The sequence below is a fragment of the Crocodylus siamensis genome, chromosome 3 (genome assembly GCF_052110815.1).
Source record: "Crocodylus siamensis isolate JL-2025a chromosome 3, ASM5211081v1, whole genome shotgun sequence".
NCBI lineage: Eukaryota > Metazoa > Chordata > Crocodylia > Crocodylidae > Crocodylus > Crocodylus siamensis.
The window spans coordinates 234,779,436-234,802,623 of NC_143397.1; the positions used below are offsets into that span (position 1 = coordinate 234,779,436).

The window sequence follows — 23,188 nt, forward strand, 5'->3', positions numbered from 1 at the left end:
AGTAATTCACTGATGATACCAAAATTTGGGGTGAGGTGAGCACACTAGTAGGGAGAGAAAATTGCAGCAAGATCTGGATAGGTTACAGGGGTGGGCTAACATAAACAGGATGCGTTTCAATACTGATAAGTGCAGGGTGCTGCACTTGGGCAGTAGAAACCAGCAGCACACTTATAGGATGGGAAACTCCCTTCTTGAGAGCACGGAGGCAGAAAGGGATCTTGGAGTCATTATTGACTCCAAGACGAACATGGGCCGACAACGCGAGGTCACGGTTGGCAGGGCTAACCAGACGTTGTCGTGCATCCATAGGTGCATCTCAAGTAGAGCCAAGGAGGTGATCCTCCCCCTCTACACCATGCTGGTCAGGCCACAGATGGAGTATTGTGTCCAGCTCTGTGCACCCCACTTCAGGAGGGAAGTGGACAACATTGAGAGGGTCCAGAGGAGGGCCGCCCGCATGATCCGAGGACTACAGGGCAGACCCTACAGTGAAAGACTGCGGGACCTGAACCTGGTCAGCCTTCACAAGAGAAGGCTGAGGGGGGACCTGGTGACCATCTATAAACTCACTAGGGGGGGACCAGAAGGGTTTGGGAGAAATACTGGTTTCCCCTCGCGCCCCCTGGCATAACAAGGAATAATGGACACAAGTTGTTGGAGAGTAGGTTTAGATTAGACATCTGCAAGAACTACTTCACAGTCAGGGCGGCTAGGAGCTGGAACTAACTTCCAAGGGAAGTGGTGCTGGCTCCTACCCCGGGGTCTTTAAGAGAAGGCTTGATGCCTACCTGGCTGCACTCAGTTGAGTCCAGTTTTTCTCCCGCCCAGGTGGGGGGGGGTGTCGGACTTGAAGATCTACAAGGTCCCTTCCGACTCGACTTCTATGATTCTATGAGCACTGGGGCCGCTGGCAGAGGAGGACAGGGTAACTCAGGATGTTGTGCTGTGCCATGCAGGGATCTGCCATCCCCTGCATCTGTGCCAAGACTTTGATTGCACCAGCACCATCACAGATGAGGTTTGAGAGTCACTGGAGAGAGGCCTCACCTCAGTCCTTCCTGAGGCCAGAAGCATGGAGCCAGGCTAGACTACAGAGGGGTTGGGTAACCCAGCCTAGTGCACAAGCCCCAGATCCTAGAGCGGAGAAAACTGCTACAGAGAAGCTGCTCAGAACTCCCCGTCTCAGCCACAAAGTCACAGGCACAGCAGAGATGCTTCCCCGGAGGGGACAGCAGAGATGCTTCCCTGAGGAGGACTGGACAGATGAGGCAACCCCAGGGCCCACAGGCACTCTTGCTGGCCCTGTGCTAGCTAGACTCTGCACATCCAGCTGCTGCAGGGCTGATCTGGGCTCAGGCAACAGGAAGGGAGCAAGTCTCACAGACCCAACTGAGGCAGGGAGCTCCGAGTGACTCCTCTGTAGCATGGAGCCTTGAGAGAGATGTGCAGGGCCGGCAGGTCCCTGCACAGCACAACACAGCACCCCCAGATGTCCCATTCTAGGAGATGTGGATCCCACTGATCCCAGCACTGCTCAGTTCCCACCTCCCCCTAGCGCTGGGCAGGAGCTGGGGCATGGGCTGGGGCTCAGTACTGATCTCTCTCCAGCCAAATACCATGGCAGGTAGAATGGCCTTGTAGAGGTGCAGAGGCCCCAAGCCACTGCCATCGAGCCAAGCTGTAATCCTGAGCTCTACACAGCTGGGTGCTGTCCCCAGCTCCAGAAAAGCTCTCCAGAGCTCAGCAGCTATGGCACCCTGCTGCCTGGGCTGATGGGGGGGGAAAATTGGTAGTGGTCAGTGTCTACATGTACACTACAATGTGCCATTTTCTAGTACTTGTTTTTGCTGGTACTACCAAATGTACGTTACAGTAATCTAATACGTATTAAGTGCCACTCGTGTTGTTGGTGATGCTTTTCTGTGCGTTACAGTAGTCTGATGTGCAGTAAAGCATCTCATGTAGACACACCCACTGTTGTGCTACCTGACTTTTATAGCCTTACATCTTCCCCTGCTTTTGGGCAGACTTTTGATCCCAGGCATGAATGGAGCATTTTACTTATTGGAAATGAGTAACCCATAGGCAAAAGACAAACACTATGAATTATGAATCTTCTCCCTTCTTTTCCTCAAGTCTTCTTCTTCATTCCCCCTCTAAAAAGCAAATAATCTCTACAAACCAGAACCAGTGCAACTGTCCAAGTTATTAAAAAAATCTTGTTAATTTAGGATGGTTTCCCTGCCCCTTCCTTTGGGCTTTTTTGCTGACAGATTCATTTTCATTACACACATTCAGTTCTCTCCAGCTGCTTTACAATGTAGTTTTTATAGACTTATTTAACACTGTTGAGATTTCTTTACCTTGTGCTGACAAGAGTTTTACAGAATTATTGCTGGATGCTGGTGTTCATGACAGGTTTGTGCAGGGTCTGATACAATAAAGCTATGAAACTGTTAGACTCACCTCACTCACAAAATCAGTGGCCCTTTCAAAAGACCTATGGACAGTTTAAGACCCTTTATTACTCTTCAGTGAGAAGTCATGGCTGTTTAAAATAATCTTTCTGTTTCTGTAAAAAACAATAGAACAATTAAAAGTCATTATAAGGTTTTGAAAAAACATCAGCTGCACATGATTTCAATTGCCTATTGAATATATGAGCTACTTCAAATGCTAAGTTTCTTTAAAGTCTTATTAGCTGTCTGGTCCTACATGTTATACTTTAATAAAACTGTCCAGTTCCCTTCCAATAATTAATATTTTCTGTGTATTTGCTTAGTCACAGAGTCCTTACTAAGTTAAAAATGGGTTTCTGTAGTGTCAGTTAAATGTCATTGCTTAAGCAACAGTTACAAAAAGGGCATGAACACTAACAGAACAACTCAATCCCATATTTTCATGTGAAAATGTTAACTGTATGCACTTACTGATAACTATGTATTTGCACTGTTTGGTGGTTTCTATTTACATGCAGAAATAGCAGTTTTCTGTACGTGCATTATTCAGTAAAGAGAGTCACTTCACACAACCAGAGCCTAGAAGTTTTTCTAAACTAACAAAAACCAGGAAGTAAATCCTTACAGGCAGTTCTTAATCCAAGCAGCTATGAAGGAAAGTATAGGCCCAGTGGAGCCATTAAAGAGAGAGGATATTTATATGGTGATAGTGCTGCTTATGTATAAGGTATACAAAAAGGTTTTTATTACTTGTTTTAGCAACAAGTTGTGTACATTAAAGGAACATTGCAATAAAGAAATGAGTAACCTGCCAGCCCACCTATTTTTCCCCACCTATTTTTTAACTTGCTCTGAATGTATATGTGGAGTAGCTGGTTAGCTTGATGTTATGAACTGACAGATAAAAACTGGTGATGCCTGAGATGCTGAAGTGAGGAGAGCAAGATCACAATTTTTTTTGTGGCAATGGGCATTTCTCCAAAACGCATCTTTACTATATGGTGTTTCATGGCAATTGTAAATTTATGACAGTGTAGTGTCAGGATAAGATCTTGTAGCAGATCAGGGATGCACACTGACAGAAAAGGCTTAGGCAAAAGATGAACTAGTTGTTTATTAGCCACATTAGAAGCCACTAGAAGATTAAAACTATGAGCCCTAGGATTTAGTAATTTGACTATTTGCTGTAGACTGGGGAAATAGGAATAGCAGATTTCCTCTACCCTGTTCCAAAAGGACACCAGCTTGAATGAATATTCTTATATCTCCTAGAAATGAAATGGTGGATAAAGTACAATGACCACAAGTTGTATCACTATGCCCTTTATCCCTAGCATCTCTTAGAAGCTGACCATTTCACTTTGGCCTGAACACCTCTCACTAGTTACAAATAACCAACAAAATTCATGACTATCGTCTGACAAAGTATACTGACACCTACAAAAGTTCAAGTTTTCTCTGAACCAGTTAGCCTCTAAGGCCATGTGCAAAAGTTTTGGGGACACAATCTAGAATCACATGGCTTACTGGTTATTTAGTCATTCAGTCAATGGGCCTGATGAAAGAAAATTCATTGTTCCAATAAGAGCAATTCAATATTGATAATTTTTGATAGCTCTGATTATTAGCCATCTCAGAGATGCTCCATTCCTGATTCTGCAGATGTTTGCAGTGATGGGAGCCCAGGTGCCCTAACAAGACCAAACACAGTATCCAGAATAGACTGAACCAATCAGGATTTTGTTGATTTGGCACTGACGAGGAACGGAAAAGTACTGAAAGGAGTGTATACATGTCAGGACAGGATGGGAGATGTGGGAGAAGGCCGAGCAGGAACAACACAGCGGCCTTCAGGATAAGCTTATCAGAAAACAGCTTGAGAAAACACACCTAATTCAGCAAGACATCAGGATGAGTCGCTGTCAGACTGCCAAAAGTATGTTACGGGGTGGGCAGATCTGTATGTGACTTATCAGTATATAAAGAAGTCTGTGCTTTGCTTTTGTTAAAAATTAGCTGCCCCTTGCTTTTTCTCCTGTGGTCATGCAAAATAAAGTGCTTCTGATAACCAAACAGTAATCCTGTCTGAATTTCCACATCATCTTGGGGGTTCACCTGGGAGGTGTCCTCACGCAGACTGCCCCGAGTAGGACCATTGTCTTGGCTCTTCAACTCAGTCGCTCCGAGAAGGCTATCATCGACTCGGTTCTTTGGTTTTGCGGTCTCAACACCCCAGACCCTGATCTACCAGCCATCTGTTTGGCTCTGGAAAAATCCCTGGCCAGGGTGAGTACCTGCCTGTTTCCGTGTCAGTAAGTCCTAGGCGTGACAATGCATAGCAGGACCTCTAAGGTCCTGCTGCGGAATCCCGCCTGGTCTATGTATCTAAAATATGGGCCCTGGTCAATGCAGTACATAATTAAATGGAACGAGTATACCGGTGGTGACCCCAAATTGTGCTGCCCTAGATGGGTCGTGGGATCATCATATCCTCAAACATCTCAGAAAATTTGGAAAGCAAGCACGCTGTTCAAATGGAAGCCTGGTACCTATGGGAAGACAAGTCCGAAAAGCACCATAAGCGCTCCCTTGTGGCTTCCTATAAGAATAATGAAGAAAAATTTAAGAAGCAAAAGCCAGAAGAACATCCTGCCAACTACTATTCTCGCCTGGTCCAAGCCTTTAAAGCACATTCTGGTAGTCAGGACCCAGAAACTAGCCTCCCTGCCATGATTATTAAGACCTTTGTTTTAGAGCTGTTACCTAGGATCTCCAAGTCCCTGCAAAACACTGTGATTAAGTGGGAAACTAAACTCCTCACCGAAGTTTTGGCTGTTGCCACTCATTTCTATACTAAAGCCCAGCAACAAAAATCAAGGGCTCAGGGACAAACTGATGGCTTTGCAAATCAGAGATCTCCAGGGTGGCACCAGACCACGGCACCCTGCAGGACCATTTCACTTGGCCCGACCACCTGGTCCCTTTGATATTCCCAATGATGTCTGCTGCTACTGTAAGCAAAAAGGCCATTGGAAGAATGAGTGCCCGAATAAACCTTGGGGGCCCCCCCACTCTCAGCTAGTGCCCCTCCATTTCGGCCAGGCACCCACCGAGCTCCACCACCCAAACCAGCTCCTCTCCAGTCCCTCAAAGTTGAAAATCAGTATTAGGACAGCCAAGACAACCCAGAGACTCTAGCCCCTTTACTTTCTACCTTTTCCAATGCTACGATACCTGTTACTGTGGGAGGATAAACTGTTCCCTTTCTTGTCGACACCAGTGCTTCTTTGTCTATGCTTAGCTCTGGTTTTGTTTCTAATGTTCCCATTTCTAGTAAAGTAATCACTGCTGTAGGCATTGGGGATCAGTGCATTGACCACCCCGTTGCACAGCCGCTCTCATTTACCTTGGGTCCCCTTACTGAGCAACATGCCTTTTTGCTGAGTCCTTGCGCCTCTGTAAATCTGTTATTTAGTTAGGCCCAAGCATTGTGATCCACATAGGAGGTCTGTTAATCATAAAACTATAGTTTCATGCAGCAGTTTGCCTAGGTGCTGGTGGGCCACCCCAATACACTGTGGTTATGTTGCCTGGGGCTGCTGGCTTCCCCACCAGCCCACTTGGCTTGGTGCAGACTGACTGATGACCTGCAGTGGCAGTTGCTGCACAGCATCCTAGCCACTAGCATGTTTGGGTCTAACTTTGATCCAGCCATCTTAATGGCCTGCCCCTTCTGCTCTGTGGGCATTGAAGAAAGCCTCTTTCATGCCTTCATCAACTGCCCCTGCCTGCGGCCACTCTTTATCACCCTTGAACCACTGCTGAGGGTGCTGGGCAGGATCCTCGCAGAAAACACCTACATGCACTCATGCCTATACTGGGTGGCCAACTGGGGCACCATCTGCCTGGCCAACTTTCTGCTGGGTCAGGGGCAAGATGGCTATCCTCAAAAACCACCACAACCGGCTTGCCGGGACTGGCTCAGACGATGCCCTGTGGCTTTTCAGCCTCCTGGTGCAGGAGCACCTCCCACTTGAGTTTGAGCATGTTATGCTCCAATGGGTGGTGCCTGCCTTTGAGGTGTGGTGGCCCCTGAGGAGACTCTGTCATGTGGGGGATGACTGTCTTCAATATGCACTCTGATGTCATGACCAGTCTGGGCAACCAGGCAGGCTCAGTGGCAGACTGCGACTCCAAGCTCACGCCATGCCCTGGGCCCTCACCAGGCTGCCTTTTACCTTTTTTGTGTGTGGGAAGTTGAAGGTTTTGTTACGTGTACTATTGGATACTTTTGCATCAGGATCTGGGGGAACGCCTGTTCACCAGACAACCCCAAGTGATGACAAGGTCCAAAGGTCACAAACTCCTCCAAAACTGTTTTAGACTGGTGTGAGGGAGCGGGGCCTAGGAGCGGCCATGAACTCCCTAGTGCCCCCTACCGTCACTCAAGGCTGTACTCAGCACCCTCAAATTCTCGCCTGCCACAACTTAAATGACTAAATGGGAGGCTGCCTTTATTCCCCTAGTGAACGGCATGTGTTCTTGCCCCTACTCCAAATGGGGTGCCTCGGTGCGCCCGTCCCTTAAGGGGTATGCGTGCCTCCAAACCTCCCCTTTAGCACGCCCCAAGCCTCACAGCTGTTCCGTGGGACGTTGTGTGGTCCCTCGCCCCTCTGGTGCTCTCTCTCCTTCACGGGCACCCTGGGCTCCTTGCCCGCCTGGCGCCCCTGGGCCAGGCTCCTATCCACCAGCCCGCTCCTGGCGCCCTTGGGCCTGGCTCGATACTGCCGCCCCTGTTACCAGCGCCCTTGGGCCTGGCTCGATACTGCCGCCCTTCTCCGGGCCCCTACTGTGCCCGCGCTCTCCACGGCTGTTGCCCACCCTTTCTGGGCCCACGCCTGCGTTCCTCGCACGTGCTCTCTCTCTCTGCCCCGTTCTGGGGCTTTGCCCTCTCTGGGGCCACTACCGCACTCCGCACGCTGGGGCACAGGCGGCCGCCGCCTTGCCTGTCCCCTTGACCCTTCGCTGGGTCTGTTGCCCCCACTGGACAAACACCGCCCTTATGGGCTGGGTTCCCTGACCCTGCACCCCGTGCCTCTCCGGCACAACACCGCGCCTCACCGGCATAAACACCTTGCCTCTCTGGCGCCAACAATAGTGCCCCACTGGCACCCTGCCCCTCCTGGGCACTAGGAACCCCCAAACCGCTGGGGAGCCCCTGTGAGGCCTCCTCACTCCCCTATAGCCTCACCCGGTCCTCCGGATAACTGTAACCAAAACTGAAGCCACCTGGCTGTAACATAAACCACACAGAGTCTCCGTGCTCCAAACACAAACTCCAAGCCCCTCACCAAGGCTCTCAAGCCTACCTCCCTTTAGGGTGTTCTTGTCCCCAGCATCATCGCATCCAGTCAGCGTGGTAAGGCTGCAACTCCTAACTCAGGCCGCTCAGCTCAGCCGCAAAGCTCCTGCTCCTGCTCCTGCTCCTGCTCCTGCTCCTGCTCCTGCTCCTGCTCCTGCTCCTGCTCCTGCTCCTGCTCCTGCTCCTGCTCCTGCTCCTGCTCCTGCTCCTGCTCCTGCTCCTGCTCCTGCTCCTGCTCCTGCAGCAGTCAGAAGGGAACTGCTGGTCAGGCTCTGGCCTAAGCTGTTTATAAAGGCCCGGCCCTGCCCCCTTCTGGCCACCTGACCCGCCTAGTCGCCCTGGCAACCGGCACCTGAGCTGCTCTGGTGATTGGCAGCTCTGCCAATCTCTCTTGCAGTCACGGGGCACCTACGTGACTCCGTGACAACTGAACATAAGGAAAAACTTCTTTACAGCCCCAGCCCCCAAGGCCTGGAACAGACTTCCTGCAGAGGTGGTTCAAGCACCTACTCTGGACTCTCTTAAGAAATGTTTGGATACTTATAAAGCTGACTTTTTGCCCCTGGGACAGGGGGTTGCACTCAATGATTTTCTGAGATCCCTTCCAGCCCTAATATCTATGAAATCTATGAAATCGAGCAAGGTAGGAATCACTTGTTTATAGGGGGCTTTGGCCTGTACAACCATGTGGCCAGTGTCCCGACCACATACCGACCTGTTAGGCACGATGTGTAATACTGTGAGGGCATCTGTCATGGTGTGATGCTATAAATGTAATGGCATGGTATTCTTGGTTTGATGGAAATTTGTTTGTCTTTGCGTTGTACATTGGACCTGGACCCTGAAGGGGCCAAATTTTTGTAACCCAAACCCCTGAATAAAGTAGCTAAAAAGTCAAAAGTCCTTCCTTCCTTCCTATTTCTAACCTCTCTCCTTTTTCAAAGATGAAAACAATTATAATAAATAAATAAATAAATGGAGTATTTGTGATTAGATAGCATAGGATACAGCAAAAGGGCTTTGATTTAAGCCTGAATAATTAATCTCTTTTCTTTATGTAGATATAAATAAAGCTAGGGTTATGAATAAAAAAGATACAAATATGCTTACAATTTATTAAAAATATGTAACCTCTCCCAAGTCATTAGTTTTAGTTTTGTCTTTCAACTCTCCTCATTTATATTCAAGTCTGTTCTCCCTCTCTCTCTCTCTGCCTTTCTTTCTTCCTTCCTACTGCTTTGCTTCAGAGCTGGTAGCAGAGATAGATGTATTTATATGTATATCCAAAGCATAGGAGAAATTGTCCCTGGTCCTTGTACAGGGGTACAGGTCCATGTGCATGTGTGTGGGGAGGAAGAGTTGGGAGAAGCAGGGCAGGAAAGGAAAATGTGAAAGAAGTACATTTCTCCTTTACTATGCACACAGCCAGTACTTAAGTGGACCCAGTTTCCATTCCTGTATTTGCCCAGGACATGATGTGCTGAGAGGTTTGACTAAGCATCTAGACTGAGTACACAGCTTAATCCCACAGTGCACTCATTCCCACTTAAGAGATCCTAAGTGATTTCAGTTCTCATGGCCTTAAGTTCTTTTTACAAAATAGCATCCTGTGCTTACCTTTACAGAGTGGTATAGGCAACAGACCATTAAACAATAAGACATCTTTTATGCCAACTGCATTTATACTATTCCTAGTGCAGTGGCTAAAATAAAATAGGGATTGAAAAAGGAGGAGGAGAAAGAGAAAGAGAGAGAGAGAAGGAAGACTGCAATAGGCTTGATGCTGAGGTGTGCCAAGCTCATGCTTAGTGCAGCTAAGGGTCAGAAAAGGCAGGGGCTTTATGTTGCTAATGACACATAGCAAGTCAGAATGACCAAAAGATATCCCTGTGTTTTGTTGTTTGGAGCTTTATCCCCTAGCAGAGGATGAAGTGGAGTACCAAGAATTTAAGCACTGCCTGTGTTTTACTCTCAGCATGAACCAGTGCACCATACATAATATGTGCAGTAGCTGTCTTTTATGCTATGAATGAATTCTGATACTGATTGTCTGCTTTCTTAGTGCACTTAGCAAGGTTTGAAGATTAATTCCAATATTTTTCATATGTCTTTATGTGTTTTTAAGAATATTATAGTACCCATCAGCATCATGAAATGTAATTGAGTTAAAATAAAACTGAGAGAAGTTAGAATGGAGTTGTACTTTTCCATTCTTCCAAGTAAATACTAAAGGTGAAAGCCTGAATGACTGTTTATACACCAAGAGTATGGATAGATGGATGCACAAATCTATATTACTTGCAGTAATAAGAAAACTAATACTGGTAAAAATGAGATATCTCTGTTTATGCGGTAGAGCAGATGTCAGCCCCTCTCCCAGTCTCCCGCCAACAGCTCCATATACCAGCTGTTCAAAAAGAGGTTTTGATAAAGCGTTAAAGTCTGAGTGTTGCTGATTTCTATGCACATTTGTGTTTGCAAAAATTAGAGGAATAAAAAAGGCATTTCCTCTTTTTCAAGGTTGTTCATATTACAACAAAATTCATGCTTCAAGTGTTTACATAGTAGCATAACTGATTTTTTTTAACAGCAAACACTCTTAAGGGATGAGGTTCATAAAAAAATATTAGCATAAGCCAAAGACCCTTACCTGTCACATGTATAAAATATGCCAAATCACTTGGTTTTCATTCTTTGTATTTGTTTGACAAATACATTTTGTCAAACTTTAATAATGACTTTTTTCAATTTAAGAACAAATATTCTTCCCCCCTTCAAGGATATTCTGTAATTTGTCCTCAGCTCCTCTTTGTAATTTATGATCTGCTTCATATGAATTTGCTGATGTGCTGAATGTCTGTTGGTTACACTGATTACATTCAGCATCAGAGTATGGAGCTGTATGAAAAATGTCCATTGTTTCTAATCCATTTTCTTTTGGCTTAGGTTCTCTAGGGACAAGAATAACATTTTAGAGGGTGGAAATGGCTCAAAATTGAAAAATAATTTAAATGAAATTAATGTTTTATTTTGCTAAAGTTTTGGTTAGGCAAGTTCAGGACCCAATTACTATAAAAGTTTCAGAGTTTAAAAACAGGGGTCCATTTAGATCATCTATTTTGGCATCATGTACATCAGCAGATCATTACATTTCATCCAGATACCCCTATATCAAGTTCTAGCACTTTTGATTGTCCTAAAGCACTTAAGTCCACAGGAGACTAAATCTGTGTGCCACAGACAAAGAGTAGGAGAAAGACCAAGATGTCACCAAGGCCCAAATCCTCTGAACCTGGCAGGAAGTTGTTCAAAGGAGATTCCAGTCAGTTAACCATATCTGATGCAGCACAGTAGGCTAACAGACCTCCAAGGTCTCTGCCAGTCTAACCAAGGGAAAATTTCTTTCCTACCCCAAATCTGGTAACCATTATACCCTTGAGCATATACACAAGACACATCAGCCAGATATATAAAAAGAAGTTTCTCTGAACCATCTCACAGCACCAGTTGAGACTACCTAGCGTGCTATCTCAAGCTGTGCCTAATGTGATATTTCACAGGAAGGCAAAAGGCAAAGAAAAAGGGTGGGGGGCAGGGGGAGAGAGGCTTATGGTTTCAGGGGGTAAAAACGGTCTATGAGGGGACTGGTGCATCGGTGCAGGGGCTCTCTGGGGCCAGGGAGAGGAGGAAGCTAGTTGTGGGGGAAGGAGGGAGGACAGTTAAAACAGAAAAGCCCTAGGGCTCAAGTAAGTGGCTAGGTGTTTGTAGTTGTTTATTAGGCTGAATTAGCCCACTTCAGATTGAGTTAACCCAGGTCAATCATAAGCTAGTTCATTTCTGAAGTGAACTAACTTTAGAGCATGTGTGCCATTTTAGGTCAATTTAAGCCCCGTGAAAGCATGCATGCCAGGCCATTAAGATTGACCTAACTTTGGATCAAGTTTAGGTTGATCAGAAATGTAATGCTTGTACATACCCTTTGGCTTAACAGAACTGAAGTTTTTCTGGACATGTTTAAGGGCACACAGAAAATCCTATTATCCCCATAGCTCAGAAAGAAAAGGGATGGACCTGAAGACTGACATTCATAGATAAGTAATGATGAGTCTGCAAGGAGTTCCACCACTATAGGTAGGCAGGAAATTTTTTGTTGTTGTCTCAATATCCAGTTATTGGATCTTGTTCTGCTTTTGTCAGCAAGACTGATAAGCCTTCAATGGGAGATCTACTTTTCACATGATTAGCAGGATGGGACATAGCATGTAGTAGAGCCCCCTGATAACCTCTGGATTCCTGCTTACCAAGGTTCTCCTTCACCTGCCACACCTTGATGTCTCTTGGAAGAAAGTAGTCACAGAGAGGCTGCCCAGGACCCTGCGGAACCACTTATCTCATCTAAATACCTGTCTCCCTTGGCTAACTCAGTCCCAGGTCCTTATGGGATATGTTCCTCGACTCTTAAGGCACCAGTGGTGTTGAGGATGATTCATGCTCTCCAACCTCCCCTAGGCCCTGCCCATGCCTCATAGGTGGTATCATTCCATCACTCTCCTGTTGAAGTTCAGCCTTCTTGGCCTCTGCCCCTTTTCTCTCACTGAAGCCTTCTAGCCAGGCCCACTGTGCTGGTCCTGGCTATTGGGATCCAGCCCTGGTCCTGCCCTCTTGGGCTCTTACCTCTGCCCATCTCAGGCTGCAGGCCTCTGGTCCCAGTCTTTGCCTGTCTCTGGGCTCTGGGCTCTTTACTCCTGTCTCTGCCCTCTCTAGGCAGTGATGGGACTTCCTTTCACCCCTACTTAATCCCACCAAAACCACAGGTAAAATCAACTGAAAGTCTAGCTAATGTCCTACACCTGCCATAGGTACACCTAAGTTCTAACAAAAGGTTTCCTGATGCTTTGTCTTAAGTAGCAATTTACAGCACACTAGTCCGCTGCATTAAGTATGCAAATCTTCCTCTGGTAAACCCCCTTCCAGGCTTCTCCCTATCTGGTTCCCAAGAGTCTGATCTCCTACCAGGAGTCTCTTAGTGTGAGGGCTTCACTTCTCTGCAGGGCTACCTCCCTGCTTTGCACTCTCTGCACTCTTCCAGGCACTCTCTTCCTCCAACATTAATCCTCTGATCTTGCTCTTATCCACCTTCTCTCATTAGCACCTGGATCCAGTGACTCACTTCAGGGTGTTAGAAGATTGGCCACTTCTCCCTCCCCAAGCTGCCCATTCTTGGGCTGGCATTTTTTATCTTAATAAAAATCTTTTGTCAGTTTACCCTCACAGCAGCCCTCCTGATGAGCCTGTTTAGTCTGTGGAACAAAAATCTCTATTTTTGTATTACTATGTGCAAAGATATATTTGTTGAGTAGTACCCCAATCTTTTCTTCAGTACGCCAAATAAATTGAGTTCTTGAATGCTCACATGATAAGGTCTCAATACACACACACACATATATTTAATTCTCCATTGAAGTGACACTATTCAGGACAAAATGGGAAATAAAATGAAGTGAGGCTAGGCTCTTAAAACTCTGAACACTGCTCCCTGTTCTACTCCATGGCTTTTACTTTATTCTAGTATTGAGAGATGACCCAGAATGCACCAGTATACTACAGAATGTGACAGCCATCAAATTACATGTTCTGTGGTGCAGGGAGACCCTGGATCTGGGTTAATGTTAGGGAAGTCAGTGAAAGTAGTGGCAACAACAAAGTTTAAAATAAAATTTAAATATGAAGATGATACTGACTGTCCTAAATATATTTTATCTAAATATGAACAAATGTATCATTTCTTTAGTCCTGAAATAAAAGTAAAGAGGGTAGACCTAGACCACTGGCTATGTTTTATGCATCTGAAATTACCAAAAAAAGAGGTGCAGGTTAACACAATGGAGATCCAATTACAAGAACTCAGTCGGCAAAACGTTTATCCCTATTTGAGGATGAAACAGAACAAAAATGGCCAATATCTGGGGGGAGTTATAGCCAAATCAACATGGGATTATTTTTTACTGAAACACAATTAGTTTGTTAAATTCAGCAAAGCTTCCATCAGAATGTTGTTAAATACTAGTTTACTAGAAATATGCTGAATCAGGCTTTTAAAAAAATCTTTTTCTGCAAAAGGTTTACATAGATCTACTCACCTTATTTGTTCAGTTCTAATATGTGTCCCTCATCTTGGGATATGGGAGGAAAGCCCCTCATCTTACAATGGAGTACACAGGCAGTGATGTGAGGGGTAGGTGTCTGCTATGGCCCAGGCTCCAGCCCCTACCCAGGGTCAGGACCATAGTCAAAGCTGCTCCCTGTATCCCACTCCCTACACCCTGCCATCTTCCCCTGGCCTTTCCCTTTATTCCCCCTCTCTCTTCCCTCTTTACTCTTGCTTCATGCCAGCAAGCTCCACCCACACTGAAGCCTGGGGCACTGAGAATGGCCCCAACCCAGCCCTGTAGCACGAGCATGCAGCCTACTCCAAGCAGAATGAGGACCAAGACTGAAGGTGCAGAGCAGAGGCTAGAGGAGCAGGGGGGAGCAGTGGCTGGGGGGGAGTGGGGAGCATAAGCTGAAGTAGAAGAGGGGAGCAGAAACTGATGGGAACAGGAGACTCAAGGCTGCAGGGTGGGCAGGTAGGAAGCAGAGGTGATGGGGGGCAAGCATAAGCAGGGGTAAGCTGCTTGACCTTCCCATACCACCTACCTCTCTGGTGCTGGCACCCCTACAGTGGTGGGAGGGATTAATTAAAGATGAACCTCCAAATACTAGATTCTATACATGAACCATTATAACAAATTTATAAATTTTCTAAGTATAGAATCTAATTACTGGGGAGTTGTCTTAAATTCAGGGTCATCCATGTCAGAAACTGTTGGGATTGAAGCAAATTGTTATACTTATCTAATATATATATATTTTATATTGATGTAACAGGTGCTTATGAATACATGTAAACAATGTTAAATTACGTAAGTTCACCCAAGCCCTATTGCCAGGTGCCTACAGTTATAATTGTAATTTGGTCAATACAAAATAAATATAATCAAAAATCAAAACTTAGAGGAAACCTAAGCCAAATAAAGAACATTATCTGTGATGTTTAGAATACCACTAGTTTCTGTTTTAGGGGAAATGCTAAAGGTGGCCCTGTACTGAGGTATCCATTTGGGGAATTTAATTTGAAGAACTGACAGCAAAAAAGCACTGTTGTTGGCATGATACTATGATTATTGAGGATAACAACTAATGTTATGTAACCACCATAACTATATAATATCAACTGCTAAGAATACAGTTTATATGTTCCTAGTGATTTTTGCATTTCAAAATTGGGCACATACATCCTGTTCCACCTGCAATTTTGAAAGATAGTTCTACTTATAACAGCTATCACTAATTTAGCCAGGAAATTATAAAGCAGAATGGGGACCTGAAGTAGAAGAGTGGAGCAGAAGCTGATGGGAACAGGAGACTCAAGGCTGCAGAGGGGTAGGTAGAAGGCAGAGGTGATGGGGGGCAGGAGAATCAAGGACAGGGTGGCATCTAAGGGGATGTGCAGACCTTACAATTAGATCAACCTAACTAAGGTTAGGTCCATCTAAATGCCAATCTGTACATATATTTGGGAAGGTTAGATCAGGCAAAAATGGCCAGCCTAATCTAACTTTAGTTTACCTAAGAGAAGAACTACTTAAAAAGAGCTAATGCACGCCCAATCTAACCTGAACATGTTTACATGTTTGGAGTGTAGCCCTTGGGGCTGAGATGACCTCAGACTCCCTCCAACATTTGACAAGGTGAGGAAAGCCCTCAAGCAGATGAAGAACAAGAAGGCATCTGAAGTGGACAGAATTCTCACAGAAATCTTCAAGCAGGGGGGAGAGGAGCTCATCTCACAGCTTCATGCCCTCATTTTAAGGATCTGGAATGACAAGAAAATCCCAGACAACCTCAAGGATGACATTATTGTGACAATCTTCAAAAAGGAGACAAGTCCAGCTGAAAATTACAAATAGATAGCCTTGCTGTGCAGCACAGGAAAGATCACTGCAAGAACTTTGCTGAACTGCCTCCTTCCACTTGTTAAAGAGGTAGTCCTGGAATCTCAGTGCGGGTTTGGGGCATCAAGAGGCACACCTGACATGATCTTTACATCTCACCAGCTGTAGGAGAAATGCTGGGAAAAACATAAGCCTCTCTACATGGCCTTTTGACCCTGTCAGCTGAGAAATATTGTGGAGGATCCCTCAATACCAACTGAAATGTGTCACTATTCTCTGCCTTCATGGTGTGTGAGTGGTAGCTCTCAGTAATGGATCTATAACAGATCTCTTTAAGGTTAAAATTGGAGTTAAGCTGCAACATCACTCCAACACTCTTCTCAATATTCCACAATGCTGCATCTTCCCACTAGCAAGCTTCCAGCCATAATGGAGCTAAACTACCATGCAGAAGGTAAGCTGTTTAACCTCAACCAACTCAAAGTCAAAATTAAGACTACCCTGACTTCAGTAATTGAGCTCCCATATGCTGATGATGCTGTAGTGTGTGCCCACTCAGAAGTAGACCTTCAGGCAATCATCAGCATCTTTACCGATGCATACAAGAAAATGGGACTAATGCTTAACATCAGAAGACTAAGGTTGTTCACCAATAAGCTCCTAATGAACAGTCCTCAGCTCCAATAATCCAGATCCATGGGGAGATTCTGGAGAACGTTGCATATTTCCTGTGCCTCAGAAGCCATCTCTTGCAGAAAACTGACATCAGTGAAGAAATCCAACATCACCTCAAATGTGCAAGTGCAGCCTTTGGATGCCTGAAAAAATGGGTGTTAAAAAATCATGGCATCAGAACTAAAACCAAGCTCATGGTTTATCAAGAAGTCATGATCTCCACCTTACTGTATGGAGCCAAGACATGGACAACATACAGGAGACATCTAAAGTTATTGCAGAAGTACCATCAACACTGCCTATGGAAGATCTTCCAAATCCAGTGGGAAGACAGACTGGTATTAGCATCCTCCTGCAAGCAAACACCATGAATGTTGAGGCAATGACCAACTTCAGTGGGCTGACCATGTCATCCAGATGTCCAATTCCAGACTCCTGAAGCAAGCTTTATTTTCCCACCTCAGCCAAGTTGTACGCTGAAGAGGAGGGCAGAGAAAGCACTTCAGGAACCCTGAGTTTAAGGCCATCTTAAAAAAATGCAATGTCCATGTCAATTCATGGGAGACTATCACCCAGGACCACCCCAAATGGAGGAAGAGTCTGCTGCATTACTTTGAAACCTTGTGACAACAACAGGATATGAAAAAACAGAAGTGGCAGAAACAGCATGTTGTGAACCAAATCAAAAATCCAGAGCCACCCACGCCATACAGAATCACATGTCTAAGCTGCAGAAGAGTCTGTCAATCCTCAATAGTCATCACCAGCCACTTTCAGACACACAGATAAAACAATCACGGAAGACAATCATCCTCGATGGTGAAGGACTGCTAAAGATCATGGGGCTCTTTAGCCTGGAAAAGCGCAGGCTCAGGGGTGATCTGATGGCCACCTGTAAGACCACCAGGATCTGGGGGAACGTTTGTTCACCAGAGCGCCCCAAGGGATGACGAGGTCAAATGGTTATGAACTACTGCAAGACCATTTCAGGCTGGACATAAGGAAGAATTTCTTTACTGTCCAAGCCCCCAAGGTCTGGAACAGCCTGCCATCGGAGGTGGTTCAAGCACCTACATTGAACACCTTCAAGAGTAAATTGGATGCTTATCTTGCTGGGATCCTATGACTCCAGCTGACTTCCTGCCCTTTGGGCGGGGGGCTGGACTCGATGATCTTCCAAGGTCCCTTCCAGCCCTAATATCTCTGAAATCTCTGAAATTCCTGCTCTGGATTGCAAGGGCTGAGAGCAGTATATCCTGGGATGCTGGAGAACTGCAAATTGTTCATTTTATCTTTGTGAAGCAGACTAAAGTTACCGAAAAACATGAGCTAGGTAGCACAGCTCAGAGTTAACCCTTGCTTGAAGTGACATAACTTTAAGATGCTCAGAGGGCACCTAGCATGAGTTAACACGCTTTAATGTGTGGATTTTCACATTTTAAGTGTACTTAGTATGGTCCAAGTGTAACATATAACTTCACCCCAAGTACAACCTGTTGTGCAAGGATAAAGTAGAATTTGATCACAGCCACAGGCTTATACTACTTTGGATTTATAGCTCCCATTTAATCCATGGGCATCAGTACCCTTCATCTGCACTAAACAAGATTCATTAAAAGCAAAATATTTTGCAAAGAAATATCTCCATGAATGACAATTCCTTTCAAAAGAACAACTAAAAGAAAAGATTTTGATAAGATGCAAACATTAATTTTCAACAGAAGTGTTGTATTAACCTGTTTTAAATTACTTCTTGTTTGATCTATTTTATTTTATATTATAATATATAAATTTAAAAATATCAGCATTAAAAAATAATATTTCAGCATTTTCAAAGACAACTATTTGATTGACCTGAAATACAGTTTTTTAGGTTCTTTTGGGCTGAAAAAAATTTGGAATTTTGGTTTTGCTTTATTTTGTTTTCATCTCTTCCAGGAGGAACCAACATTTGAAAAGCATTAAACTCCTCTTTTCTCTCTCTCCTCCACTACAAATAAAACCCCAGTTCTCATAAGCAAAACTCACAGATTTCATAGGTACAGTTTAGATCCATTTTACATCTGGGAAAATTGAGCCAAAAAAAAAGCAAGTGAATTACAGAGATTCACAAAGTGAGGCCAAAGCAGAGTGAAGCATGGTTCCAAGGACCTTGACTCCCAGTTTCCTATGCAAAGTATTAATCCCATATTCCTCATTAATTCTGTAATCTTTCTTTTTCCAGTCCTCCCAGCCAATTTACAGGCAAATGAAAAGGTTCAGTCTCATTCAGATTTTATGCTTTGTTTTTATTACTCTTACTACAATTATAAGGAATATGAATTTATCTCCCCATCGTCAGAGGTCTGCCAGAAATTAATTGTACCATCAAGCCAGTGTGAGTTAGGCACACTGCTTTCTGTACCCAAGAACATGCAAGGGAATGATGTAGCTAGAATTGCATCTGGTAGCATTTGACCACAAAACCTGAATCACCATTTACATTTACTCACTGTGTACTCATTTACTGCTGAGTTAGCTGGGCACCAGGGGGCAGGTAGGGGGGCTGCAGGCAGTCTTTCACAGAAGTGCATGGTTTAGCCCCAGCTCAAAGTTTTGGCTCTTTAAACGAGCCACCTTGATTGCTGTGTCAGCACACCCTTCCCTTACTTTCTTGGTATAGCTCATAAAGTTAGCAGGAGCAGACATTTTGCCATGCAATGTAACCACTGCTTTAAAAAGAAACCTGCTTCACACTTCGTTTCACTGCACCAATAATTCTCCATTCAGGTTTTCTGTTTTTTAAGCCTTACTTTTTAAGATGCTTTTTTCTTCCAACTCACACTTCTTATTTTTCATTTAGGATCTCCTGATTTTCCAGATGAGGCATTTGATTGTCCAATATATTTTGACTTTATATAGTACTACATCTGGAAAACTTGTTTCCCATCACAAGGCTCTAATGTACTAATAAAAATATATTTGTAGCTTTTATATTAATGTGTCCTATGTACAAAGAAACCGTTTTGGATTCCATCTTTGTGTTAACTGTAGAATTAGGGGCAGACATGAGTCCCATTGAGTCAGGCTGATCCCAACCCAACCTCTTGAGTTCAAGGGGATCCTGAACTACATTTTTCAGAAATAACTGACAATTATGTATTTCTCCATTTTGGTGCCTAAAGGAGTGGGCATTGAGAGGCCTGACTTTTCGAGGTTCAAGCATCCACTCTTGAAAGATCACAACACTTTAACAAACCTTTTTTTTTTTATACTTAAGTTCCAACAAAGCAAATCGTTGAACACTTCTGAAAACATATACCTCCTATATGTTTGATTATTTAAAACACCAGCACATAAGCGCATCTTGCTGATGTTGCATGCTGAACAATTTCAGGGCATGAGCCTCTCTGGGTACATCTACACTGCATCCCTGAGACTCAGGGAAGGACAATCTATGCCCTTCCTACCTGCTTTGCTTGTATCAAAAATGGATACAGCATGCTGAGGATCCAGCAGCATCTCTCACATTTGTGAACAAACACATTAGGGATAGAGAGGTAAATGATCAGCAGAGTTGCCCGCAGAGTGGAGTTACTGCTGCATGAACAGGACTGTTCACACAAACAAGTTGATCACAATTTGATATTTAACACTTGTTAAGTACCTTGAAACCAGTGTATGAAAAAACAGTGTACAGTTGCAAAATACTAGTATTGTTATTTGAATATAGAATCCCTAGCTCTGGGAAATCTATATATACACACATCTTGACTGGATTCCCTCAGACCTGCCCTTGCTTGTATGTACCACCATATGTAGTCCTGGAGTTAACAAATTCATAGTGGGAAGTGGAAGCTATCAACATATTTGATTGCCTTGGAGACACGTGTGCCCCAAACTTCTTTGTGCAGCCTCATCTTTATTGAGCTTTGTTTAAAGAAAAACTTATCTAGAAGATATTCTGTTTTCAGAAATATCAGATCTGGGGTGGGTGGAAAGGAGGCTTGTCAAAAAGTTTGGTTTCTGTTTCCTGGTATAGATTGCCTATGGGATCCTGAAAAACTCCTGAATGTCACCAAAATGCCTCACAGGAAGGCTTAATTCACTAGTTTTGTAGAGACTGTTTAATGGGAGAGTGCTATGAAAGTTCAGAGTATTTGCAATGATACTGAAGGTTTGTTTTGCACAAGATTCATTGCAGAATTGTCAATAGAGTCGAATTCTACTACCTGAAAATACCCAGGTTTTATTAACCTGGGTTTGGCCCAATCTTTTCTTTGTTCCCCATTTTCCCAAGGGGCATATTGACTCTCATGACCTCCTTAGCTTGTCATAATTCCAATAGCAATTATGACAAGCTATTGTCAACTGTATTAGCTGGTACATTCCCACCCTACTCTGTCTCTTCCTGTCATCCAGCTCTCAAGGTAATGAGGAAGAATGGACTCATAGCATTCACATTACACACTGTACCCAAGTTCCTAGTAGTCAACACCTAGTTATAGTCTTGCACCTAAGTACAGTTCTGCATGGCTGGAGAATACAAGTCATGCCATCTACTTTCAGCTGTTTTTAAATGCCCAATTATTGAAGTGGTACTTATGGGGTACTGAACATTTTGGAGAACTACTGTCAACTAGGTTGTTCCTTTAAGTCAGGGATGTCCAACTTCTGAGTTGGTGAGGGGCCAGAGGACTCCCAGCCAGATATTTCATGGGCCACATACTCCCAAGCCTCCTGCTGGAATGGCTCAAGCCCTCACTGCTGCACTATACAGGCCCCTGCCCTGCAGACGTTTTGGGAGTACATTAACTGGTTCCAAGTATACCTGACATTGCTTAAAGACATATTATCATTTAAAAAACATAGTCATTGCCTCAGTGACAGTGACAGGTCAGCACTTCAGAAATAAAGAAAAACTTGTATACAATTTACAACTTTTTTTTTCTTTTTCAACTCTGTAATGCATGGTGTTCTGTTTCTTCCATAATTCTAAGTTGCTATTTCATGGTAGTGTGTGTTCATGTATAATTCATATATACACACACACACACACACACACACACACGTATTCATACACAGAGAGAGAAAGAGAGAGAGAGAGACAAAAGAGAGTTATATTTTATAAGTTATTTACCCAAATTATATTCAAATGTTACATATGCCGGATCATTGGGTCATGAATTATTAAAGGATATTTGGAAAATATTTCTCATGAAATATTAATCTCTTAAAGTTTAAAATACAAATACATGTAAATTTAATGCTGTGTCCAGGTGCTTCACCCGGTTGGGTGCTAGAGAGAAGTGGCAATGGCAGCAGCCACAACCTAGCGGCCTAGCTAAGATCCATCTAGGCACCAGGCTTGGTTATTTTGGCCTGCCATTGTAAAATATTATTAACCCCTGATTTACATATTTGTAAAGCAAATATTTAACCCCAACTGTAAAGGGAAAATCCTGGAAAAACTCATTAAAGAATCTATGCACAATATGCTCATTGAGGCTAAGATTCTGAACAACAGCCAGTATGGCTTTATTGTGGGTAAGTCTCGTCTTACTAATCTCATCTCCTTCTATGAACAGGTCTATCACCACATGGACATGGGAGAGAAGGTCAACATTATATAGACTTTCAAAAGGCTTTTGACCTAGTATCCCACGATATCCTTGTGGAAAATCTGGAAGATGTGGGCTTAACTGCTCAACAGTTCAGTGGGTGAAAAATTGGCTGCATGGTAGGACCCAGAGAGTTGTTATGAATAAATTTGTGTTGTCCTGGTGAGAAGTGGCCAGTGGTGTCCTTAGGGGTCCATGCTTGGACTGGCGCTTTTCAGCATCTTTATCAATGATTGGGATGCAAAAGTGAAAAGCTCACTGGCCAAGTTTGTGGATGACACCAAATTATGGAGGAGCGTGGCCATGCCAGAAGATAGGTTGCAGATACAAGTGGATGTGGACAGGCTGGACAGTTGGGCAGATGGGAAGCAGATGACATTCAGCGCTCAGTGCAAGGTGTTCCATCTGGGAGTAAACAATCCCCAACATACCTACACAGTCCCACAGATGAGGTGCAGTCACCTACCCTGGAAATCTTCTAAAAGAGCCTGGACAATCAGCTCGCTGCAGTTACTTGACCCCACCTGTCTTTTCCTGCCTAGTGCAGGGGGACTGGACCCAATGCTCTACAAGGTCTCTTCCAGCCCCTAACAATTTATGAATCTATGAAAAAGCAGGAATCAGAAATGCTCCGTGTTTTCTGATGGACGTCTTACAATATTGTTGATGTATCTTATTTCCATTGTTTTGTATGAGTCATCTCACTTCAGTCCTGGATTACTTTAGCAACATGTATCCTGTTGGACTATGATCCCATATAAAAAGAAAGGATAAACAGACCATTCCAAAAAGCCTTCCAAACGCATTCAAAACTCAAATAATTTCTAAAAGGAGCAAAGTATTTCTACTGAATAAAATGATTTGGCTGGTTTGACTTAATCAATTAACATCATAAAGTGTATGATGACCCTTTTACACAAAAAGGCCACACTCATGAATCAGTAAACATTCTAAACTAATTACTATCACTGGTGCCGTGCCAGCTGCATAGAGGCACTTTTTGTGGCAAGGCACAAAATGTCAGAAGTTACTATCTAGACGTGTATGAATCTGAGAAATGCAGCTTGCTTATAAACATGGGCGAAGAAACAGAAA

General features: G+C 44.1%; 1 long non-coding RNA gene across 1 annotated transcript in view; it reads right to left on the minus strand.

Moving 5' to 3' along the window:
• The window catches only part of LOC149869564 (uncharacterized), a 37,953-nt gene that overhangs the window by 10,226 nt on the left and 4,539 nt on the right, over positions 1-23,188 (minus strand). Inside the window, exon 2 of the long non-coding RNA XR_016441110.1 lies at positions 2,470-2,575. This is a non-coding gene — a long non-coding RNA (uncharacterized LOC149869564). The remainder of the gene's footprint in view (positions 1-2,469; positions 2,576-23,188) is intronic.